Source organism: Hydra viridissima, unplaced genomic scaffold (genome assembly GCF_058129835.1).
Source record: "Hydra viridissima isolate aposymbiotic clone 2 unplaced genomic scaffold, HvirCarnegie_v1 scaffold_52, whole genome shotgun sequence".
NCBI lineage: Eukaryota > Metazoa > Cnidaria > Hydrozoa > Anthoathecata > Hydridae > Hydra > Hydra viridissima.
The window spans coordinates 15,315-24,221 of NW_028324337.1; the positions used below are offsets into that span (position 1 = coordinate 15,315).

Here is an 8,907-nt window from a genome sequence, read left to right on the forward strand (position 1 = left end):
GTATTGAAAAGTTATAATCCCGGGATTCCGGTATTAAACCGGTATTATTAGATTTCCTTTAATAATACAAATGAATGAATAATATAATTAAAAAATGGTTCGGCAATTAAAAAAAGCTATATTAACATATTTAAAGAATAAAAAAAAGAAAAACAAAATTCAGTAAAATGTCAGTTATATATTGATCATAAGAAAAGGAAGAAAACATAAATTTTTAAGGTTCAACTTTTTCTGCAGTTGGTTGTTGATATAAGATCTCAGAAAACATAGGTTGTGAAGCGAATTATCTCCCATCCTTGACCGAAATCTGGTGCAGATTAAGCCAGCTACCGAAAAAGCTCTCTCTGATTCTAAACTGGTTGGTTGAATACTTAGCAAATAATTATATATTAAAGTTAAGTATTTTCCCCTTATGCCATTTGTCTCAAAAAATGACTTTTCTTTTTTTATTGAGCGTGTGAGATCTTTTTTATTTCGATCGATTCCACTCTCAGGTAATCTGGTGCAAATTTTTTTTGATATTGCTATCTCCAACTTTTCTTTTAAAGTCAGACAAATTTCATTTCTTTGATCAACTTCATCATCATCGACATTGAATATTATATTTGTGTCTATTATATTGTTGGCTGAAGTAGATGTTGTTGCTAAAGGTGCAGCTTCATAGTGCAAGTTGGTCACACCCACACGTTGTATCTATGAAACGATAACTTTTGCGATTGCAGCTTTGGTAATGATTGGAAATAATTCATAACCTCTATTGGTTTCATCATCGCTCGGATTTTCATTGGAGTCTGCATCGTGTAAATATTGCAAAACACTTGAAATTTTTGTTCGTCTTTCAAGAATACGTACTTTTAAAGCTGCTTTCAATTCATAACTTAATGAACATGGATAGCCAGTTATTGATTTCATCATAAATTGAATAGCAGCATCTGCAGATAATAAAGTTGCATCTTAATAGGAAGCTTAATAGGAAGTAAAACTGAAAGGATATTTGACAACATTTCAAACTCTACATCTGAAAAAAAAATAGGTGATTTTAAATCTATTAGACTCTTTTTGATGCAATTTTTTAATTTGACAAAAAGTTCTATCATAGACAACAAACTATTCCATCGTGTTTTTGAGCCTAAAACCAGAGACAGTTCTTTCCCGAACTCTTCTTTTACATATTTTTGTAGGACTTTATCATTTTTTGTAGGCGAAAAAAGGAATATTTTGACCACTTTTCGAACTTTTTGAATTAATGGTAATGTTTGCTGATGTACCAGAAAAGAAGAATTATCATCATCATTTTCAGTGGAGATTATGAGTAAACCATTTTCATTTTCATAATCTTCATCAATTAATTCGTCATCATCTGTGGAATTCTGCTCTATTTCAAATCTGGGTGTAGGAACTGATGTAATGTTGGCATCTTCTTCATTATACAGACTATCCTCATTATTAGGTTATTTATAGAGTACGCCGATAACAGCCAACTGAATTCCATGCGCTAAACATAGCTGCTGATGTGCTTCGATTAACCTGCCTACCTTTGTCATAACTGCAGCGCCATCAGTGGTAATACCTACAATATTCTTGATCGAAAGCTTAAAATCACTTAACCTATCGTTGACAAGCTCAACACATTTTTTTGCGGGAATTGTTCCAAAAGCACGAATTAATCCTAGATTCCAAAATTCTTTGTCAGAGTAGACATTAATATTTATGTAACGTCTATTTCTTATCGATGTCCATTCATCGAAAGTTAGAGAAAATCTTGTATAATTTAACTTACCGTTTGGAATTTTATATAATATTTTAATTTAACTAAAAGTAACCAATATCATAAATGATATTAGTATATATATACCCACATTTAATTTTGTACGATGAATTTTGTTTCCATTTATAAGATCAATTAAAATTTTAAACTTTTTGAGCTTTCGAATGGTGAAATTATTTCGAATGGTGAAATTATTTCGAATACCGAAATAGCGGTATTCGACTTTTTTAATACCGGTATTTCGGCAACTCGCGAGGTTAGAATTATTTTCTTCTATCTCCTATTTTAAAAGTTGGGAGAGAATGAGTTATTAATTTTAGTAAGTAATGATTACTTTTAAAATACGCTATATTTTAGAAAATTTTTTCTAAATAATTTGTTTAAACATAAATTACGTAAAGTATAAGTTACTATTTCTTTAAAAATTAAAGCTAAAATTTTAAATAGTTTTTACTTTTAATAAAAAAATCAAAAACTTTCTCCCAACGTTTAAACTTGGAGATAGAACAAAATAATTCTAACCTCGCGAACTATAAATTGTTCCAAATACCGGGATCCCGGTATTCCCAACCCTAACGTAGATGCAAAAATTATTGAGGCCCTTTTAACAACAATCTAACAAATTACCTATGATTCCCAAAAAATGAATAGTACTTTAATCCAATTATACAATTACTCTACCAAGAAAATTTACCTCACCAAGAAACTCTACCAAGAAAATTTAGTGTTACTAATATTTTCTTTTCATTTTTTGTCTTTACAATTTTACTTATCAATTTTTTTAACGACATCGAAGACTGCGCGAAAAATCTTAGTGTATTTAAGTAAATTAGTGTATTTATGTAAACTAGCAAAAAAGCAACCCGTAATACGGGTTATGGTCGGTCTGTTAATTTATAGTGGCTGTTTTCCACAATTTAAAGTTGCAAAACCTTAACTATTACCCTTTTAGAAAAACGCCTTCAAATTAAAAAATATGCGGAGGTAAAGTAATTTACTAATTATTTAACATTGAGTAATTTACAACTGAAATAGGTCATATCAGTGTAAGGCAGAACCAGTTTCCTCGACATTACTAAGCTCAAAACAATACGTTCTTAGTTATTGACACAAAATAATATTACTTCCTCATGCTTTAAATTGACGAAAAAGTAAAGCTAAATTCGTGTTATATTTTTAAAACGTGAACTTTAATTGATAAGATTAATATAAAGCGAACGTAAATTTTACATGAATTAATAATTCTTTGGCATCCCCTTGATACATGTTTCTTTAACACAGGAAATTGTTGTTAAATGCACACAACTTAATAAATTTATTCAAAATATCTGACCATTTGACTATTGCTATTTATGGCACTAATCTGACCATTTTTATATATGGCCTCTTTGTTTCAATAATTTTTAGTAAACGGTTATTTGCTACCATTTATTAAAAATTCCTTTTGTTACTCGAAATTTAACTCTCTTTAATAATTTGACACTAATAAAGGACCCCCCTTTCCCCGTTTTTGCCTTAATGGTGGTAAGGAGAATACATTTATCTTTATTAAAAGTTATCAAGTTTTTGATGAAGACCTTCTACCAGAATAATAAAATGTAAAACAATTATTTACATGTATAACAATTTTTTTCTTTTTAATATATATAAGAATTTTTTCTTTCCTCAAAAGTATTGCAAATGCAAACTAAGATAATTAATTAGTTTAAAACCTTACAAAATTTAAGTAACTCGATATTTGACAAATGCGCTAAACTACAACTATAACCCCCCCCCGTTTAAAAAGATCCCCAAAGTTACGTAAAACAAATAATTAGAAATAAAATAGAGAAGATTTTTAAAAATTGAACTAATTGCATATATTTATATCATTTTAACTGACAAAAATTTACAATAAAAGGTAATCAGGTTTTTTTTATAGATCGTATAAATGCGTCAATCGTAAATCTTAAAGAAAAAAAAAAGGCATTATAATACCATAACAAAAAAAAACAACCAAAAAACCAAAAAAAACCAAAAAAAAAAAAAAAAACAAACACCACATAAAAACTGAAAATCGATTTACCTATTTATAGTAACCTATTTTGACATGGCAGTTAATATAAATATTTATCAAAAATTTAACTATAAAATCTATTTCGAAGTACAAAAGGATTAACAATACTAATATATATATATATGTATATATAATAAAAAAAAATCAAATTAAGATATAAATTGCACTTTTAGCATGTTGTCTTGGCTTTAAGTAAATAAATAAAAGCAGTAAGTTTCAATAATGAAACTACCTATCATTCATTTTTAACAATAGACACCAACATGAAGGTGTTTATTGTTAAAAATGAATTTGAACACAAAACATCACAACAATAACACATAACAATAGAATATTTACACTCTTGATCCTAAAATCCAGTGAAGATAACAAACCAAATTAAAATATGAAAGGCAAAATTAGAAAACCAAATTAAAGTTAACTATATTTATTTTTTTACTAAACATATAAATACATAAAGTATATTTGTTTTTATATTCAATATTTGTTACTCAATTACTTCAAACTTAGGACATTAAAACACCCTAGATTTAAAGATCAAGGTTGCATACTCTCTCGTACACATTATGCTAAACATTAACAGACAATGTGTTTCCAGAATATTTAAAAAGGCCACACAACACAACCTAGCTCTAAAGCAGTAACACTGCCTGGCACTAAATGCTGCCAAGTCACACCTCTGCTATAAATACATCGCTTGGCTGGCAAGGTTATCAATCTTGCTCAACATAATGCCAAGTCACACCACTTTGAAAACATGGAAACATAATTTAAACATATATACAACTATAAACAAATATGGTTTTATATAACACAAATAAACATATTTTATAACAATAATAAATGACAGATATATTTATCAAAAACTGTGAAAAAATATATATATATTAAAATAATAAATAAATTTATACAAACAAAATGTGCTCACAACTTACAAACAGTAAATTTTCAAAATAAAAATCTTAAGACTATAAATTAAGAACATTAGAAAATGAAACATTATTTGTGTAACACTTTTCACCTACCACACCTTGAATGAGATGTTTATTAATTTTGAAAAACAAACTACTAAATGCTCTCATTCTTGAACATGCAACATATTGTTGACCATGAGAGAAACTTGGTTTTTTTGAGATATACCCCAACTCTATTAAATGTTTGACTTTTATCAATTGTCATTGAATAAGCCAATCTGACAGGAAACTCACGACATTTCAGAACAAAAGGTATGTGAAGGGAGACTGATAGCGATTATAGCAATTTATGCTGGAACATCATGATTCCAAAATATTTATAGCAAAATCATGTAGTAAACAGCGCTAATAACAAAAAACCAAATTGATATAAAACAAACAGTATATATAGCAAAATAATTTGTATAGGCTTTTAGTAAATGATTAAAAGCAGTGATTTTAACAAAATTACCTATTTAACAATTTTAATAACAGACACAAACATGAAGTTAAGCCAAATGTCTATTAACTCAAAAGATAACAAAAAAACATCAGAGCAACAACACACACCATAAGTTAATATATGTATATAATATAACTTAAGTAAGATAACATTCATATTTAACAAAACATAAGTAACAACATTACGCAAAATGTTATTAAAATACATTATGTATTTTTAGAATAATCTTTAAAAACAAAGGCTTGAAAATAGCAAGACCTAAAGCAGTAACAGTTTGACACTAAAAACTATCGTGTAACCCTCTGTTAAAAGTACATCACTTGGCTGTCAAAGTTGACAAATCTTGCTCTACACGTTAACAGCACTTTGAAAACATGGAAACAACATAATATAAACATATGTACCAACTATAAACACAATGCGTTTAAATATGTGTATAAGGTTAAATAAATATACCTCATATACATATTTAAACACATTTTTAAAACAATTATATAACACATATCAACACATACACAAACAATAAAAAAACACTTTACATTATTTTAAAAACACATTGATAAAACAGCTATAAGTGTGCAAATAAAAATTTTAAAAATGATGCCAGAAAATTCAAAAAGATACAAAATATATATTTACAAACAATACTCTTTACCTTCTTTTTTTTTTTTCATAAGAACTGTAATCCTCACAACAAAATTTAACCTTTACATACAATAACATGTGAAATGCCATGTCAGTGTTGGCACAAAATTTTAATTTATTTTTCTAAATTTTCTAAAAAAGAACAAAAATAATTAAAAGCATCACAGAAATTTCAAAGTAGTAATAACCATTTTATGGAAGTAGCATTAGTGTAACTTTAAATAATATCCATACCCCTATTTTCTTTCTAAAAATTAAAATAACAAAAATAAAAATGCTGAAAGAAAAGCTAAAACAAACAAAATACAAACGATTTAAAAGATTAAAATCCTTTCTACTTTTTCTGATAAAAATTTAAATCCTTTCTACTTTAGCTAATAAAAATGTATATATAACTATTTTATATACTTACTTCAATTATAATATGATCTTAACGATTATCATTTCTCTTAACATGATTCTTTATGTAATATATCTAAACTAATGATTAGATTTCAAAAGGAAAAAAGTTTCAACTCGCTGAAGAGATCTTTCTCCAATGGCCGCGTGCATTTAGAGAACGCGCTTTTTCAAAGCCTAGTAACTAATGACGAAACGACGTTAAACATTAAACGTTAAACGTTTCTGTGCTAATTATATTAAGATTATATTAAGATAATGGTGTATTTGGCTATAGCGTTACATGCAGCTGACAGTATCAAATTTCGTTCAGGTAAAATTGACCTCACAAATGAGCCACGCGGTCGCCCAGAATCATGTCAAAAATGACAAAGTAAAAGTCACCGTCTTGTCAGATCCATTATCGTTGAAGTTTGGTGTAAGCAAACTAACAATATTAACATATTTAACTCCACACGAACGGAATGAAAAACAAATACAAAAAAAGGTTATTTGACGTCACAAAGGTTTGTCACTTGTGGTGAGAAATGGATCTAATATGACAAAAACGTTCTGTACAGTGGTTTGACAAGGATATTTCACCAAATTACGCTCCAGAGCTCAATATTAATCAAAAGAAACTGATGGTATTTGGTGGTCTAGCGCAGGTATGATCCATTATAACTTCATGAAACCTGGCTCATTGATCACTGCAGAAACGTAATAAAACCAACTGGACAAAATGATGCTAAAACTTGAAGAAAAACAACCTCGACTAATCAACAGATTGACTTCTTTTTTTTTTGTATGATAATACTTTATCATGCAAAACTACTATTTACTGCACAAATGACTGTGGGAAACCTACAGGAAGTTGAATGAACATAAGAGTAGTCCATTCTTAAGAGTAGTCGATTCTTAAGAGTAGTCGATTCTTAAGAGTAGTCGATTGGGCGGTTGAGAAACAGATCTGATCATAGATGTCAAACTGCTGGCATTTTTTTGCCCTCAAGAAACTTTAAATTTCAGAAAAAAAATTATAAGGTAAGTATGGGTATTAAGGCCCACCTTTGTCGAATGCGCGGTAAAGAAATGCTGATTTTTTTTTTCTGCCAGTGATAAAACCAGATAACTCTAATATTTTAATGTCGAAAAAAAGTTTCACAATTTTTTTCCCTAACTTTGGATTAGTGGGCCTTATTACCCGCCGGGCCTTAATACCCATACTTACCTTAGTACATAAATAATTTACAACACGTTTTAATAGATTGTTGACATTATTTTTTCTCAAACTCTTAAACTGAGGAAACTTTTCTGTTTCACTCCAACAACGTTAAAACTAAAAACAAAAACAAGTTTTTTTTTTTAGAGTGCGGTTTGCACTTTCTTAAATATTAAAAAAAATTCACTTTATTATTTTAAGTTGCAGCTTAGTCGTCTTTAAATTCAAGTATAAGAAAATAAGAAAGTACAAGAAATAGTAAACTTCATCTCGTAGATTTGTATAAGTTTGTGAATAAAAAGATTATACAGACCACAAATACCTAAAATATTTCTAGTTTTTTTTATTTCTAGTTTGTGCAATTTGGAACTAGTTGTGTTCATTTTTATTTATGAACATCATAAAATTATATTTTGATTGCTTCTTCAAACTATTATTGTCGAATTTCAAGCCAAATTTTGACAAGTTAAAAAAAGAGATTCAACAATTCAAGTAGTAAATAAGTTGTCCTCTTTATATTTTTCTACAGTTGTGTTAAAAAGTATATATTATATTACAATTATATTGCCCTGGTTTAATGCATAATTATCGCTTTTGTGCCTTTTAAATATAACCTTGCGTAAAAGAATTGTTAAACTAACTCTTTTAGCACTTTTAACGGGTAGTTTTTTAATTTTTCGCAAAATAATCAAAAATATTGAACATCATCGAAGCCACTGGTCATTTATTTATTAAATAAATTTATTTATTAAACAAGTTACGGTTATCGTTTAGCAAAATTTATACCAAATTTTATACCAATATTTTCAAAATCTTTTCCTCGTTTTTAATTCGAGCTCGCATATTATAAGAAATTTTTTAAAACATAAAGGAAATATTTAGGTTTTTTCAGTAAATAAATAAAATTAAAATAGGAACGATGCTTTTTTAAACTCTGCACAAAACTTTAGTGACTATATTTTTTGTATTTTAACTTCATTGTGATCCTTTCTTGAATTAAAAATTTTTTTAGACTTAGAAATTTTCAAACTTTCAAAAAAAAGTGAAAATCATGAAATGTTGCTTTCCACTTTTTTTGTAAAACTTTTTTCTTGAAGTTTATATTGAAACAAGTGTGAAGTTTTATTAAAACAAGTGTGAAGGTAAAATCCCATACAGGCTTCCAACATCTGATTTTTTCAACCTATTTCCGAACTCGTTCAGTTCAACACAATTCGTTTAAAATATTTTAAATTTAAAATAATTCCAGTTTATTTTCACATGTATTCGTTCTATAGTTTCAAACACGATGTTACTCAAGAAAATCTACATAAATTCTTCAACATTTTTCTTCCTTTCCTTATTTCGACTTTACCGTATTATAGTCAGTTTCTCTTAAATTTTTCGTTTGAATAGCCAGCAGTTCAAACGAAAGTTCGGACT

General features: G+C 28.0%; 1 long non-coding RNA gene across 6 annotated transcripts; it reads right to left on the minus strand.

Annotated features, from left to right (window-relative positions):
* Positions 1-2,652: 2,652 nt before the first annotated feature.
* Positions 2,653-6,507, minus strand: LOC149876036 (uncharacterized). Of its 6 annotated transcripts, none has more exons than XR_016448948.1 (4): positions 6,298-6,504; positions 5,896-6,132; positions 5,250-5,604; positions 2,654-5,143 (listed from the first exon to the last, which is right to left on the minus strand). It is a non-coding gene; the product is annotated as an uncharacterized LOC149876036 (long non-coding RNA). The 6 variants fall into 6 exon arrangements; XR_016448950.1 differs by having other exon boundaries at positions 2,655-5,143; positions 5,499-5,604; positions 6,298-6,490; XR_016448949.1 differs by having other exon boundaries at positions 2,653-5,143; positions 5,250-6,017; positions 6,298-6,507.
* Positions 6,508-8,907: the final 2,400 nt, after the last annotated feature.